Here is a 17,509-nt window from a genome sequence, read left to right on the forward strand (position 1 = left end):
CTGCAACAATAACTAACGCCAGCGCTCTGATAACAAATAGTTCCTCTGCCTATCTCCTTCTCCCCACCACGTACCCCTCTTAGAGGTATAGGGTACAGCGGTTTCAGGGTTAGACCTTAAACAGAAACAGACTCTTCCTCTGGAGCTATTGGAGGTTATCAGGACCGGGGTGATAGAGAGAACCCCACGGTATTAATGTATGTGAAGTAAAGGGTGGGAGGATTTAGTTTTGTTGCATGCTTAGAAAATGTGGTGCTGTAATCTAGCGTTCCAGTCCAGTGTGCTTTTTTCACCTCTTTTCTTTATATGATCTTCCTACTTGAAGGCTATTTAAGCAGCTTAAGAGAAGTATAGTTCCCTGGCCCCAAGGGGATTAGTGATTAACTCATAGTATCTGTTGAAGTGATGATCATATTTTGTTTGTGGTGCTATGTACAATGATGCTAAAATGTCTTTCTATAAATTATCAACATCGTTACTGAAATACAACCACCTTTAGGGTGAAGGGTGGCCACCAGCTGGCTCATAAACACACTCCACAAAGGTATTCTTTTACAAATATTTAGCAATAATCTAATGCTAAATTATGTGTGTGTGTGTGTATATATACACGTTCATAGTATGTTTCAGAAAGTATGTGTGGGTGAAGTTATTCTTGTTTCCAGAATTGTTTCCATTATTTGAAAATGCTGACCTCACCCAGCCAGGTTTTTAGTATACATCATGTGTGTATTGAGCATGAAAGCTGCAAATGTTCCCTAATCACGCCTAGTGCTTAGGTTATGTAGACACTGTTATAGGTAAGATGGGAATAACTTATGTAAACAATGTTGAAACAAACATGAATTGGAAAGACTTTATTTCGTACTACGATTATCAAAAGGAATATTTGGATTTCTTTATGCAGCGTAGCTAAAACGATTGATGCTATGTTTTATAAAAATGCATGGATACCTTTGATTTCTGTGGCAAGATGCCTGTTTTTGAGAACATTCTTCTAAATTAATTATTCCATCTTTAGGCTGTGGTATGGATTGTAACAACATTTTTTGTTTTTGTTTTTTGTTTTTTTTAACCTCACAATTGCCATTGAGTACCACATTCCAATACTAGACATTTGGCTCTTAAGGAAGAGCTTCAGGTTAAGCCAGTACTATATTTTCTGAAGACTCCTAATACTCTTGTGATCAGCCTTTCAACTTCAGGATTGTTCCATTGTAAACTAATTATTCTGCCTTTAAATTTGGGGAAGTAGTTGACTAGAATGGTTAGAAGATATCTTTTTCTAAATACAGATTTCTAGTATCTAGTTTGGAATCTCCATGTTAAACATTTAATACATGGTTAGTAGTTGTTAATATTTGACTTGGGCTAACAGTGGAAAGAAGTAATGTTGAACATTTGTGCCTCTTGAGTGTGCCTCTAATAAAAGCTTTGCTGGGTCTCTGGTCACTCACTTTCCAGGTACTTATCAGGAGCAGAAGGATGGTCTCTTGGCTAAAACATAGGGCTCGTAGTCATGATATCTGTTCTTGGCTCTGTTTTCTTATTTTTTTAAAAAATTACCTCACAAGTGTACTGTAAGGCTTAATTAATAGTCTGTGAAGAGCTTTTATAGCTCCCTCAGATGAAAGGCAACATGCAGTATGCAACTAAGTATCAGTATTATCAGGGGTGGAAAGGAGCTGCAGCAGTAGAGTTCTTGATTTGTGTTGACAAACTAGATCTAAGTCCAGTGCAACTGGTGTTAGAAACTTGTTGGAAAGTTCAGGTTATACAGTAATTTTTTTATTCTGATTATTTCATAATAGCTAATGTTGAGCTCAACATTCATAAATTTGTTTAAAGATTGCTGAGATACTAAGGGTGTACTTGTAGCAGTAATACTCTTTGACAGCTCAACTTGATGTTCTTGTGATTCCTTCAGTCTTGAGGCTGATAACCTGTATGATCTCTAATTTGCCACTAGATCCCAGAAATGGGGTTGGTGGCCTTCAGAATGCAGTGTTTTGCTTTAGCTCTTACTTAAGTGTTGTCTTGTTCCTGATAAACTTGGCTGATTTGTTCAGTCTCTGATTGTAGCAGTAGTTTTTTATAACTCATTGGGTTTTATAAATTTTTGTAATACACTTTGGTGCTATGATCTTAAGCACTTAACATGAAGGAGGGCAACAATAACAATAACAGGACAAGAGGGTGATTTGGGCAACAAAATCTAGGGCAGTTACTTCTGCAAGTCTGGAAAAAAAGATTACTTAGAGGTGGAGCACTGTCCAAAGGATAGAGGCTGCCAGGCTATCTGACTGGCTTCAAATTCAAGGACCACGTTCTGACCTCTCTTCTGTATATGTCAATGAGGGTAATGAAGAGAACTCTGCCGCCTTCTTCTTTGTAGCCCTATGTAGGAGATAGATAGAATCCTGTACCTTGTGCTCCATGAGTATGTGTATGGAGTGGGAAGAGGGAGGATAGATGGGGAAAGTAATATTCTGAGCTATCATTTTAAAAAGAATCTTAGCCTCTATAGCTGTGACTATAACACTCTGAAAGTGAATCCACTGTAAACTGGCCCAGTGCTGTCTTCTGGACTCTGCAAACAATGTCACTGCCTCTGTTGCCCCATGCTCCGGCAGTCTTGGTGGTTTTTGCTGCTCTTGGTGTAGGAGGTATTGGTTAGTGTCACTACTATTATTGATATCCCTGTGGGTAGTGGTGAAACTGACACACTTTCATTCTGCTGTGTTTGTAAAAGGTACAAACAGCACAAACAATTGAGGTGTTCCATTAGGCATTTAGGTACTGTAGTAATGAGTATTCTAGAAATATTTTAAGTACATTTTTGTTGGCTGGGATGGAAGGACACCAAAAGTGGAGGCTGGGAATTGTTAGAGTAACAGAGATTCTTTCCACTCCCAACACTAAGGCTGAAGAAAGATCTTTCCTATCCTGGATCCTGAGGGGATGAAGGAATAAACTTGAGACATATTAGAGGCTTACTAGCCAGTTGATACAAAGGAGACCTGTAGCAACCCTGCTAGGAATCCCAAATCCTGCTTTCTTCCATGCAGGTGGGGTTCACATTAAGGGGTTGCCTCTTATCTTTCGGTCGCCTTCATCTTTATTTGCCCCTTATTGGCAGGCTTTGTCCTCTGGCTTTTGGGTGTCTAGAAATTTTTTCAAACAATATCTTAAATGGTTTTAATGTTTTGTGGATTATCTGCACTGGTGACATGGATTAATTGTATACTTGACTGTAGGTTATTCTGCAGTAATGACATAGTAACTCAACTTGAAACAATGGTAATTGCATAGTAACTTACGTTAGCATGTGTTGTCTTCTGGTAAAGAGCCAACTGCAATTTACCCTCTTTAAACAGATCCTAGTAAACTGAAGCTCTCTTGAAGAGTGTACAAATGCTAGGCAGCCTTCTATACAACTGAGTTATCTTGGCAGACAACAGACTTCTTATCTTGTCTAGAAGTCTCATAAGAGTCAAATACTTAAAGTGCTGGAATGTTAAGTAGTTACAAATTAAGGTCAGAAAACCCAAGAGTCCTAACTATAATCCTTTATAGCTGACATCTACTGTAACTTTATGCTGCCATGACATAGCATCTTGGGAACTGCTTAGCAGTGGCAACTCTTGTTATTCAGAGAGTCTGAGAGCCCGAGGGATGATGATAGTTGGAAAACCAAATATGAATTTGCAGCTCTGATACCATGGCAAATATACCCAGTATGTGGTGTTTATGCCTACGTAAAGGGATCACCTGTAGAACAGGTGAGGTAGTTGTATAGCCTTATGTACCTCTCGCTTGACATTCTGTGTGAGGTTCTGAACTTCACAGTTCAAACACGATAGAAAAATTACAAAGCAGGGCAATACAGGTGATCCAGGAATTGGAGGCTAAGACCTGAAGAGTCTGAGGGAGCTATGCTTCTGTAGAATGGAGAACCCAACATACTCATGTTGTCTATAAATGCCTTCAAGCTAGATATATGAATGGGAATTATTTAGAGACTCTTTTAATTATTTGTGTAAGCGATGGGAGAAGAACTGATATCTTGAAGGAAAATAATAGGGTAGGTATTAGAAAAGTGTTCTTTAATGGGAGCATTTGGGCAGTGGAAGAATGATGTTTGAGGCACTATTGCTCAGATATAGTCAAGAACTGTTTGTTGGTCATTTTAGGAATACTGAGCAAAATGTAGGAGGTCAGACTAGATTTAAGCATGAGCTATGATTAGGGCCCTACCAAATTCACAGCCATGAAAAACACATCACGGACCGTGAAATCTGGTCTTCCCCCCCCCATGAAATCTGTGTGCTTTTACCCTCTACTATACAGATTTCACGGGGGAACCAGCGTTTCTCAAATTGGGGGTCCTGACCCAAAAGGGGGTCACAGTATTGCCACCCTTACTTCTGTGCTGCCTTCAGAGCTGGGTGGTCGGAAAGTGGCGGCTGTTGGCCGAGTGCCCAGCTCTGAAGGCAGCGCTTCACCTGTAGCAGCACCATACCATGCCACCCTTACTTCTGCACTGCTGCCTTCAGAGCTGGGGGGTCCTAGAGTGACGGCTGCTGACTGAGAGCTCTGCAGGCAGCAGCGCAGAAGTAAGGGTGGCAATATCATAGCATGCCATCCTTACTTCTGTGCTGCTGCTAGGGGCAGCTCTGTCTTCAGAGCTGGGCTCCCAGCCAGCAGCTGCTGCTTGCCAGCTGCCCAGCTCTGAAGGCAGCGCCGCTGCCAGCAGCAGCGCAGAAGTAAGGGTAGCAGTACCGCAACCTCCCTACAATAACCTTGTGACCCCCCCCTCACAACCCCTTTTTGGGTCAGCACCCCTACAATTACAACACTATGAAATTTCAGATTTAACTAGGTGAAATCATGAAATTTTACAATTTTTAAAATCCTATGACCGTGAAATTGACCCAAGTGGACCCTAAATTTGGTAGGGCCCTAGCTATGATACTTTACCAACATTTCACAGAATAGTTCTAAATGCCACCATCGCTTCTGTATGTATATGTGCTTTAGAGCAGGCAAACCTTTAATAACCAGTAGTGCTACTATTGAACTTCTGTCAGTTTTTTCCATTATAACCAAAAAGTTAAGCTGAAAAAGTGAGCAAATTGATATCTAAGGCTGTCATGCTGCTGCTAATATGTCATTGGGTATAAATATTAAACAGATCTCAACAGGAGTGTGTGATGCACAGATTCTGTTTTTTTTATTTGTGCACAAAAGTGGATGAGCAGCAATTTTTACTCTGGATTTCCTAGCTTTTACAATCTAATTTCTTGTTACTTTCATGTATCTAAGCCTCAGTCTGACCCTTTGTTAGCCTTGTGGGGATGGGAAAAGGCCAATCTCTTCAGACAAACATTAGAGATTACTAAAAAAAAATCAAGTGTGTGTTTGTCTTCTAGAGATGGGTTCAAGCAAACAAGTTTGAATCCAAATCTCCTATAGTTTGTGGGTATTTGTATATGGGGCAGTGGTACTGTTCCCAAGCTAAATATTAAATGTTTGCATTACAGAATTTTCAATATAGCAGGGCCTCTCAGTACTCTTGTTCAGTATATAGACACTAATGTAATAGATGCTTTAGAAATGCTGAAGATAAAGTGCATAAAGTATCCAAGCTTCATGTATCTGAAATTGTATGTTATGCCTTCTGCGCAGTGAGTGTAGCTATTATGGTTGGTACATTTTAATTTTTCAAAAGTGAGCAATCATCTAATGAATTCAAAGGTGAAGTGAAAGCTGCCTTTATTTATTTATTTTTTTTAAGTGCCAAGCTATTATCAAAATGCGTGTCGGCTCAAGCTATTAAAAAACGCACAAAAACCAACCAACCAAACTAAACCTTCTAAAGGAGAACCAAAAGGCTTTGTTATTGGTTATAACCTGAGTTCAGGCACTCAAAGGTTCTATATTTCTAGTGTAGCTATTGATGGTGATATTGCTAACTTCTAAACAGAGTCATAAGTTGCATTCCTTATGCTGCTAACAGTAATAAAGAAAGCAAAACTTGGGAAATCAGGCCTTTGCAGGTAATTTAATATTAGTTTCTCCTTTACTTACCAAAAAAGAACTAGATAATTCATGGAGGATAGGTCCATCAATGGCTATTAGCCAGGATGGGCAGGGAGGGTATCCCTAGCCTCTGATTGCCAGAAGCTGGGAATGGGTGAAGGGGGATGGATCACTTGATGATTGCCTGTTCTGTTCATCCCCTCTGGGGCACCTGGTATTGGCCACTGAAGGAAGACAGGATACTGGGCTAGATGGACCTTTGGTCTGACCCAGTATGGCCATTCTTAGGTTCTGTTTTAAAAATAAATAAACTGTATAGAAGTCAAAATATACTCTGTTAAATTTTTATTCTTAATCACTTCCATTTACCTTAAGATTTTATTTAAAACAATCCCGTATACATAATTTAAATACTGCCCCCATGCCAATGAAGGAATTTCCTTGGGAGTTGACTGTGCTCAGAACAAATAATTCCTGTGTGGTGCTAACATGTAAATTTAAATATAATAATGAAAATATTAAGGTGGACAGCAAAGTTTTTGTAAAATTTCTATGAGCATCTGAATTCTAAAACCTGACTTCATTAGGTATTTTGGCCTCTTCCTCTTTTTAGAATTTTACAACTTGTCCAACAAGTTGCCAAAGTTACTATCCTACAGGTTGGGGCTTTCCCACTCATGCCAAGATGTCCCACCATGCACTGAACCTGTGTCATAACACCATTAATCAGCTGAAGCAGGGAATCTGCTTTTGGGGAGAAAAGTCCAATTTTATACATTATTCGGCAGTTGTTTGCTTTCATATTCTTATTTTCTACATACAGAATAAATTAAGTATATTTACATTGACAGATCTACCAAAACTAGATTTAATTTTCTTAAAAAAATGGAAGCAGTCTCACAGCTTCCAAGAATTCTTAAGGAAAGTAAGACAGGTTAAGTCCCACAAACATGTTTAATTCACATTGCAGTCTAAAAAATTTGTCTTACAAGTAAATTTGCTTATTGCTGGGAAGGAGGGAGTTGTTGTCTCCTACTCAAGCTGATTTGACGATAGTCTGGGCAGAGTTTTCTACAGATTCTATTTTGTCCTGGGCAAATTGATAATGCTCAAAGAGATTAAATGCTTGCAGGCCAGCTACTTCCAAACCAGTCGGCTGGAAGTTGAAGCAGGACGAATTCAGACTGGAAATAGGCGTAAATTTTTTTTAAAGTGAGGGTAATTAACTGTTTGAACAATTTACCAAAACGTGTGGATCTTCCATCACTGGAGATTTTTAAATTACAATTACGTTTTTCTGAAATCTCCTGTAGGAATTTTTTGGGGGAAGTTCCCTGGCCTTTGTTATACAGGAGGTCAGACTAGATGATCAGAGGGGTACCTTCTGGCCTTAGAATCTAGGACTCTGCATATCAGTATCTTACCTTACATTTGTCATTTACCCTGCAGCCTTATTGCCTTTAGCTTGTGCAATACGATGGCATCACAGCTTAGCATATTTAAACTACTTGTTAATTTTACTAGTGGCTATGCTGGTGTGCTATTTTGGTTATTCAACTTCTGTATTAGAAACCTCAAGTAACAATGAAGTTATGCTAAAGCCAATAATGAACTCTGGAAACAACATGCTTGGTTATTAGTATTTTAGCATTTAAAAAATCAGTAGGCTTACGGCTTGACTTTTCAGAGTGGCTAAGTATCCAGAGTTGCCAGTGAAGTCAATAAGGAATTATGAAAATTAGACGTTTAATCTTTAAATAGCTAGTGTTATCAGTAAAAACATCTTTGCTTCTAAGCAAAGAGGAACAAATCTGAGTATCATGCAGTGAAAGAAATATTCATTTATGTGTTAAAATGTTGTCATTTTAAAGTAGCTAGAGGATAGGAACTGGACTGGGAAGCAGGAGAGTTGGGTTGTGGTTCACGCTCTGCCACTAACTGACTCCATATATTTGAGTGGTCACTTCATCTGGCTGTGGCTTGGTTCCGCTCCACCCACTGTCCACCTATTTTGGTTGTATAAACTCTTCAAAGCAAAGTCTGTTTCACACTATGTGATTGTACTGAGCCTAGCTCAGGCTTAGATGGGGAAACTGTAGTATACATAATAAGAAAAGCTAGTGTGCTAAGCAGGCTTCTAGGTTTGCATGATGGGCTTCTTAGGATTGTAGCTTGTATGGAGAAGACCAAAGAAATCATCAGCTCACCACCTACAAGTACAGGATATACCCCATGATATTGTACCTGTGTCCTAAAGGATTTATAAACTTTTTAAAAATGATGTTCAATAGAAAATGAAAAGGAACAAACTCTGCGGTTACTTTGTGGTTCAGGTCATAAAAGATAGAGGTTTGGAAGAGGGAAAACATCCAAGAACCAATGCAAGAGTAGTGTGACGGGCTGCCTTTGCTGAAAAAGCAAAGGGATCCAAAAGCAACTTCAAGCAATGGGTCTTTTAAAGAACAAAACTAGTTGTGAGTACCTGTGACGGGATCCCCGGGATGGAGCCTGGGACTGTGGGACCGCTGTGCCCCCTGGGCTGTCTCTCACAATGCCTTGCTAGTGGCCAGCAGCAAACCCCTCCAGGTGCTGTTATCGCTCAGCACGACTGCATGTGGAGACTCCGCACCCAGCTACATTGCATGAATGCTCCCAGAGCCGCTCATGAATCTCACAGAGAAAGGCCCCAGAGCCCAAATTCCCCCAGCTTCCAGCATTACCAGCTTGCACTCTCAAGACGAGCAATGCAGATTTATTAATTGGTTCACCACTTCATCAGTGGAAAGTGGGCATATACCAGCCTTTACAAAACCTGAGCAGATTTACCACACATTTTAGGCAAACTCACTGGTAAAGATAAACAGTAAAAAAAATCTACCTTTTGTAGTCAGTAGATTTGAAGTGATATCAAGGGCATGGCTACACTTGCAGATGTAGAGCACTTTAAGTTAAACCAGCCTTTGGAGAGCGCAGTAGGGAAAGCGCTGCAGTCTGTCCACACTGACAGCTTCAAGCGCGCTGGCGTGGCCACATTTGCGGCACTTGCAGCAGCATTGGGAGCGGTGCATTATGGGCAGCTATCCTAGCATGCAAGTGGCTGCAACGTGCTTTCCAAATGGGGAGGTGGGGTGGAGTGTGACTCTCTTTCTCTCCAGTGTTGTGTGTATGTGGGGGGGGAGAGAGTGGGTTTTTGGGGGACTGAGAGCATGTCAGCATGCTGTCTTGTAAGTTCAGACAGCAGCAGACCCCCGTCACCCCCCTTCGCCTCTCTCCCACACACAGCATTCCACACTAATGGCTTGCTTTGTCTCGGAGCAGATAAGCAGCCAGTTGTCAGAAACGGAGCTTTCAAAGGGCATTTCCGCATTCCTACAGCTGATTCCAAATAATGACAAGAGTGGCCACTTGACTTAAGGGGATTATGGGACCTTTCCGGAGGCTGGTCAGAGCGCAGTAATGTAACACCTCGTTCACACTGGCGCCGCGGCGCTCCAGCGAGGGCACAGCAAACGTTATTCCACTCGCCGAGGTGGAGTACCAGCAGCGCTGTAGCTGCGGACTCGGAGCGCTCTACGTGCCTTGCCAGTGTGGATGGGTAGTGAGCTAGTGTGCCCAGGGCTCCTTTATTGTGCTGTAACTCGCAAGTGTAGCCGAGCCCTAAGTGATAGGCAAAAAACTCTCTACCCTATTAGACTGGGCAACAACTAGACTAAGTAGTTTTTCTGACCACTGGATATTGCAGTTCATAGTACACAGATTTCATCCTTGAAATCTGGGCCAGTCCCCTCAGTTGGTGTCTTCAGAGTGTCCTTGTTACTTGCAGCGTAGGTGGGTGAAGGAGAAAGGCCCAGCATGTGGCCACTGTGTTCTGTTTTATATCCTCAGCCCCATATGCTTGGGGAGCACAAGTCCAGGCATGTCTGGCGGGCATTGCTGAGTCTCCAGGCAAGGTCGAGCAATTCCCCTGGTGTGGTCTCATGCAGATGAGTCATTGAATTGTAGCTCTCGTGCTGGACAATGGTTGTTGAGGGGTTGTTTGACACCCTGCCCGGGCGGGCGTTGGTTACTTTCCTTGCTGTTGCCTCTGGGGAGATAATAGCTGGCTGATTCCCCAACTTACAGCATGTTTTAGTGACAACCATACAACACAATTCTCATAACTTCCTATGCATTAATTATATACATATATGGATAGAGAAATGACTTTCAGCAGATCCTAATCTTTCCCCTGTTACCTTATAAGGCATGCTTTATATGTAATATCATAATTATATACAGATGAGAAATATGGGGGTGGGGGTACAGGGTGTTCCCCCAGGGTATAGAATGTCTCCGTGTTTTTACTCCAATCTTTTAGATATGTCTTCCCCTATCATCTTTCACTTTGTTCTTCAGTCTGTTTTCTTCAGTTAGCCTTGTTCTAAAATTAACACAGCATGATGGGCTGAAACACCTACTTGTAATTTTTTTAGACTGTATTTATTGCAGTTTGGAAACGTTTGACATTTTATACTGTTGCTCTTTCCCTTTCATAGTATGCATTTGGATAAAGAACATAGCAGAACAGGTGTCTTCTGTGCGGAGTGCATGGAAGGAAAGAACTTTCTTTAATGGTACATTCCTAGACTACGTCTTTTGCTAACACAATGTCTAGACATGATCATTTAACAAATTCTTAACTACTTCCCAGCTATTATGGGACTTGCTGCAGGGTAGCTTTGGATGTTGGAAGACGGTCGCAGGTCATGCTACGACGAAGCGTCTGAAATTCTGATTCTTGGCACAGCTAATTGGCCCCAAACCATGAGCTGCAGTCATAGTGAGTTTCTGGACTTGCTGTAAACTGGCTTCTAGAAATATAGGGTGACATTTCAAAGGTGGGGGTTTTGTCCTCTGATTCTACACTTCATTTCCCTGTCTAGCTCAACTTTAAACTGACTTTTCTTACTTAAATTGAGGATTCCCTTGAGAGAGAGCTTCACCTCGGGGGAGCCGAACAGTTTGTAGGCTTCAGAATTCTAACTCGCCTGCTGATTGAGCAATGTGTTCATCAGCTCTTCCATCACTTGATTACGCTATAATTTCGCCCACGAGCAGCAGCAGCCAAAAGTGTACTCAGTCACTTCCATACAGAGCTGGCTGCAAAGACAAACTAGGGAGGTTTGTGTGATCCTAATCACTTTTCTATTTTAATAGGCCTCATGCACAGGGTGTGTGTATGTGTGTGTTAATCCCACACCCCAAAATAAAATATTTCTGTTTGCAGAATTTTGTGCAAACTTTTTCCAGTTTTGATTCATCTGGGTTCACATCCCCTGGGTTTGGACCCAAAACTCAAAGCAAAATTCATCTGACACTAGAATTTTACTTCATTTTGTTTGTCTTGAATTTGTGCAAAACCAGAACTTCAGTGGTTTCACTCATGTTCATAACATTTCTCTGGTTCACTGAAAGATTCTTGAACCTCAACATTCCTGATTAGAGCTCCTCAATTACCACAAAACCTGGAAAACCTTTCCTTTTTCTAGGCTTCCTTGTGAAATATTTCACACATATCTACTTCTGCCGTGGATGGGACTAAGGCCAGTTGTACACAACACATTTTTTTAGGCCTAGCTATGTCCGGCAGGGATGTGAAGATGTGTGATCCCCAACCATTATAGCTTGGCTAGCAAAAGCCCCTAGTGTAGATGCATTATACTGCCAGTTTAGCTTATTTCACTTGGTGGAAGGAGAGAGGAGGACTGGGGCTGGATAAGCTATGCTGACAAAAGTGCACTTTTGCATGTATAAGCTTTGTCCACAGTAGGAGTGCTTTGCTGGTATATCTGTACTGGCAAAGCCTTCCAAGTGGAAACGTGGCCCAAGTCCATTTCTGTCCACCTCTATCTGTTCGTATATAAAGCCTGCTGAAGAGGGCAAAAAGAGTATGATCATACTACTGTTGTTTTCCTCACAAAGATAACTGTTTCCTCCTCAACTGCAGAAGCTCTTGCACCTGGAAGGAAAGTGACTAGAACACTAGTTATTCTGCTTCTGCAGCCTTTCCATATTAAAATGATGCCTTTCTTGCAGAGATCAAGAGTTCCAAAGCACCAAAATGGGGAAGTATAGGAAGCCAGAAGGAGATGCCAAAAAGTCTTAAAACCACTGCATGATATCCAGCAGAAGGGGAGGAAAAGTGAGGGAAGATATGGTGCTCTTGATGGCTTTTTGCATAATCTTTTTTTCCCACAGAGTATTAAACCACTAAAAAGTTAAGGGCCACCTTCTAAATTGCTTTGGTGTAAAATTTCTGTTGACACCAGTGAGGAAGATGCCATGAACTGACAATAGCACATGGCCACCATAACTTTGTAGCCATGACCCAGGGACCTAATTAAAGTGTACTTTGGCCCTCACCACAAAAACTCTGATCTTCTGGAGGACCTTTTAAAATATATACTTGAGTAGATACGACTTCCCTAACTGCTAGCTCAAGCTACTTCTTTATTTTGAATCCCACACGTTAGCGTTGTGAGGTGTGGTAAGTCTAACCTTACAAGTTTAGCAAACCAATGGTAAGAACTTCTGTTAAAATACCAGCTTTGAGTAGTTCTGAAACCAACTATCCCTTGCTGTTTGGAGCTATTTAGAGATTGATACAAGCATCAGGGTACTTACTATAGAGTCTGAACAGAGCAATGTGCAACACAACTGAATTAAAAATAACTAGGGAAAGGTTGGAGCTAACTGTTTTAACAGATGTTAAAATTGCTGGCATCTGGCCTTCAGCAGCATTTCACACTTTCCAGCTCTAGTCTAGACATACCCTACCTGGGTTTTATCTGGAAGTCCATGAGACACAATAAACGTGGAACCTTACAATGCTCTTTTTGGGGGCGGTCCCTTTTCAGAGTAGAGCTACACTCAAAATGGTATTTATTTGGTTCTCCTAGGGTAAGGGTGGGCAAACTTTTTGGCCCGGGGGTCACATCTGGGTATGGCAATTGTATGGTGGGCCATGAATGCTCACGAACTTGGGGGTTGGGGTATGGGAGGGGGTGCGGGCTCTGGGGTGGGGCTGGGGATAACGGGTTGGGAGTGCAGGAGGGTGCTCCAGGCTGGGACCAAGGGGTTTGGAGGGCAGGAGGTGGATCAGGGCTGGGGCAAGGGGTTGGGGTGCAGGAGTGGGGCAGGGGTGCAGGCTCCAGGGAAAGAGCAACAGTATAAAATGTCAAACGTTTCCAAACTGCAATAAATACAGTCTAAAAAAATTACCTCAAGCAGCTCCCAGAAGCAGCAGCATGTTCCCCCTCCACAGCCAGGTAGCTCGGCTTGCTGCCCTGTCCGCAGGTGCCACCCATGGTTCCTGGCCAATGGGAGCTGCAGGGGCGGCGCTTGGGGGTAGGGGCAGTGTGTGCAGCCTACCGGCTGCCCCTATGCACAGGAGCTGGAGGGGGGACATGCCGCTGCTTCCGGGAGCCACGCTGAGCCACAGCACATGTGGAGCAGGGCAAGCCCCGGACCCCGCTTCCCAGTGGGAGCTCGAGGGCCAGATTAAAGTGTCCAAAGGGCCAGATACAGCCCGCCGGCTGTAGTTTGCCCACCCCTGTCCTAGGGACTGGATGTCCCCTTACTCACTGCTAATTGCTGGTTAGTGCATATACTAGAGTATTCACTCTAACTTGTCTTGAGTGCAAGAAATGAAGCACCTCGCTAGAAGTCATAAACGCGCAGGCTAGCGAAATGGCTGTAAGCTGAAACTTCCATTGAGATAAAATAGTGTTGCTGTTTCCGATACCTTATTTATATTCTAGGTACAAATAACAATGTAGCAGCCTGATGCGAATTGTCTCTGAAACTGAGCTAGTGCTGGCTAATATCGCTCTAATCGCTTACTAATGGAAAGGCTGCATAGTTTGTAGAAATGTTACTATTACAACACATAGATTTCAGTTGTGTGTGTGTGTGTATGTATATGTGTATATATAATATATATATTGCAAATTCCTTAGGTGTTCTCATGTATAGTGGTAGTTGGTTGTATTTTTAAAGGTGCATTTTACACTTATTGCAGTCTGCTTTTAAAATGTAAAGATTTCTGAGTAGTCCTCTTGTTTTACAGCATTCCATGTGGAGACCTGGAAGTCTGCAGAAAACTTAAAAAAAAAGAAATGATCCCCCGTGGATTTGAGATTATGTAAGTATTAAACTTTTTGTGATGCTTAATAGACATTTGAGAAGGTAAAACTGCTATTAGAGCAGCCTGACCATTCCCTTCTGAGTAAAATAACTAGAGTCGACCTCTGTAAAGTTTCCAAGGTGGAAACCTTGGATGGGTAGGAAGAAAAGTGAAAGAGCCTGAAGAGGTCGCAGGGTAATACCTGTCTTAGATGTATCCTAAGACATTCTACGCATTCCAGAGCATCTGCACAGAGCTGGAACATCCATGGTACTCCCAACAGCCTCTCCTCAGCCTCCAGCCTCTGGTCCTCTGGATACTATGTTGTCATGCCATACAGCCAGGATTCTGTAGGAGTCTGGATTAATTTCTGTTGGAAACTTTCTAGGGATTTGCTGGGAGATGCTGAGACAGTGAGGATATCCTGCAGAACTTCAGCCATGCTGTCGCCATGGAGTATGCTCCCTGTGTTACGATGGAAGGGGATATACCAATTAGCATGGCTGAACTTCCATTTGCAGTGGGAATCCCTAAACTTTTCATTTCTTTCATGCAATGAAGGGAGATCTGTTTTGGGTTTCCTCTGACACCTACTGCCATTTTGTCCTATTACTCTCCTTTGAATTTTGTAAGTTCTAGTTTAAATTAAATTAAAAACATTCTGGTGCTGTTTATTGCTCCTGACTTCATTATTCTTCAGGTGTTAATGGATTCTTGTCTCACTCTTGGTTCCATTATATTAGTGGTTGCAGTTAAACTTACTGAGCAGTAAGGCATTGTCTAACTTAACCCTCCAACCCCCAACAAAACCCTCAAACCCGCTTGCTTTTTTCCATTCTTATGGAATATTCCTATTTCTTTGACTTCAAAAATAATTGCTATGGTGGAGTCAGTTCATCAGTATTATTCCCTTCAATTACTTTCTTACCTACTTTTTAAAATTAATGGCTGTATTAATAAGATCTTCCTAATGGTTTCTACCTCTTTAATTTTATTTCATGTATAATATGGAAGTCTGCAAATCTTATTCTTAGTGGTGGGCTTTTACTTATTGGTAGTGACTACTAGCTGCTGGGTTCTCAGTTGCTTCCTTCTGGTTGGAAAAAATAGTTTCACAATGGTGCTCTGGATTCTCCATTTTCTGGTTCATGAGCCTGTCTTTCTTATAACATAGACATCTCTAGATGATTCATGCTTAACTGTCAATTATTGCTCAACAGCTGTCTGAGTAGTCAAAATCCTTCAGGAGTACAGTATCCTGTGGCTTTGATTTCCTTAGATTTTGGTCCAGATTTTATTCTCTAGTAGTAGTCTATAACGAATGGTATCTGCAGCTTTTTCCTCCTAGTTTTTATCATTATTCACTTGTCCTGATGTTTTGATCAAATTGCAACTCACATTTATAAATACGTTTAGTGTATATTTTTTTACTCTGTCCATATGGCTTATGGCAATTACACGGCCTTCTAATGCAAAGATCTTAATATTTGGATACATCTGAACTTAACCATTCATATTAACGTTCTAAGTGAGAATACTCTCCTTGAGTTTCAGTTATGCTTGCTTGGTCATACTAGATGATCTAAATCACTTTGAGATCATGTTACTTATTTCCTATACTTACTTTATAATCAGAAGCAATTTTCTTCTGATCCCCCACTAAATTCTGAACTCTCACCAGAGCTCCTGATGCTGCAATTGGATCTCTTCTCCCCCGTCTCTCCCAATAAGAAATATAATTCCCCATATGCACAATTGTTTCTTTTCTTCATCCCATTCTGTTGCATCTTCCACTTTTGAAACACGAGTGGAATGGGAAGCAAAAAAGACTAGCAAGCAAGTGGAGTGGATCCAGCAGTGTGAGAACAGCATTCCCACACTGAAGCAACACTGGAAAACAACCAGAAAGTTGCAGAACAAGATATGTGGAGAAATTGAGTGTGGAGGTAGCTGGACAAGTTATTTAAAGCTGGTTTTGCTATTTTTGGAGCAAGAGTACTTCAAAAGAATTGGAATGTTGCCTCAAGTTTCCTGTACTACAAGAGAAGTGAGGAATTACAACAGTGGTACTTTAAATCTCTTCTGATGTCTGCTTGTAGTAGGTAGGATTACGTTTTGGAACAGCTACTCAGTAGAGAGAAGGGAGATGTTCCACTTCTGGACAAATAGCTGACACTGTCTGGGCTCTGCTGGTGTGGGTGTTGTGCTGTTGTTAGTAAAGCACTGCTAACAGACAGCAAGTCTCATAATCAGACAGATGGTTTGGAATATAGGAAAATCCTTTCTGAAGGGGAGAGGTGCGTGGGCAGACGCTTATTTGAAACTTGGCTAATTTGCACAATATAGGCTAACCTAAAACTAATTTCTGAAACTACCATGAAGATAAGATCTTCTCACCTACAGCGTCTGTTGATAACACTGATGGACGGAGACCTTCATGCTATGTAATATATTCACTGTCATTAGGAAAAGTAGTAATGAGATCAACATTGTCATATTGTAAAAAGTGACTTAAAAATGACTTAAACCAGACTTAAAAATATCAGCAATCTTTTTCTGTGGTGAAACCAATCATTACTTAGGAAGCGTGAGAACAAAAATCACATAGGTAGAGAACATGTACAGCTTGATTATGTAAATCACAATCATGCAATGTGAACTTTCTTCTCTTGTTTCTAGATATACATGAACATAAAAATTGCCATATTGGATCAGATCGGTGACCCATGTAGTGATCCATCCAGTATCCTGCGTCTGGCTTGGGCCAGTACCTGCACTAAATCCTGCACTAGTAGGCAGTTACGGATATCCTGCCCAGAGGGAAATTTTTCCTAACCCCCAACAGCTATAGGTTGTCTTACATCCATATGCATGATGGTTTATACCAGAGGTGGGCAAACTGCAGCCCGTGGGCCTATCCTGCCCAGCCCTTGAGCTCCCGGCTGGGGAGCCTAATCCCCGGCCTCTCCCCTGTTATGCCCCCTCCCCCGCAGCCTCAGCTTGCTGTGCCACCAGCACTCAGGGCTGCGAGCTCTTGCTGGGCAGTGTGACTGTGAGAGTCGCTGTCCTGCCCTGGTGCTCTAGACTGTGCGGCGGCATGGCTGGCTCCAGCCGGGCTACGTGGCTGCTGGTCCTGGTGCTCTGAGCGGCATGGTAAGGGGGGAGGGCGGGTTCTGGGGGGCAGTCGGGACAGGACGCAGGGGGCGGTTGGATAGGTGTGGGAGTCCTGGGGGGCCTGTCAGGGTGCAGGGGTGTGGATAGGGGTCGGGGCAGTCAGGGAGCAGGGTGGGTTGGATGACTTGG

General features: G+C 42.1%; 1 protein-coding gene across 3 annotated transcripts in view; it reads left to right on the forward strand.

Annotated features, from left to right (window-relative positions):
- Positions 1-17,509, forward strand: part of DCUN1D3 (defective in cullin neddylation 1 domain containing 3) — a 32,799-nt gene that overhangs the window by 549 nt on the left and 14,741 nt on the right. The window contains exons 2-3 of one of the 3 annotated variants that reach the window (XM_073362237.2): positions 500-544; positions 14,150-14,224. The gene's annotated coding sequence lies outside the window, so the exon portion shown is untranslated. Of the gene's footprint in view, positions 1-499; positions 545-14,149; positions 14,225-14,870; positions 17,097-17,509 lie in introns of those variants that run through there. The other 2 variants (XM_073362236.2, XM_078854568.1) reach the window with 2 other exon arrangements.

The sequence above is a fragment of the Lepidochelys kempii genome, chromosome 10 (genome assembly GCF_965140285.1).
Source record: "Lepidochelys kempii isolate rLepKem1 chromosome 10, rLepKem1.hap1, whole genome shotgun sequence".
Lineage (NCBI taxonomy): Eukaryota > Metazoa > Chordata > Testudines > Cheloniidae > Lepidochelys > Lepidochelys kempii.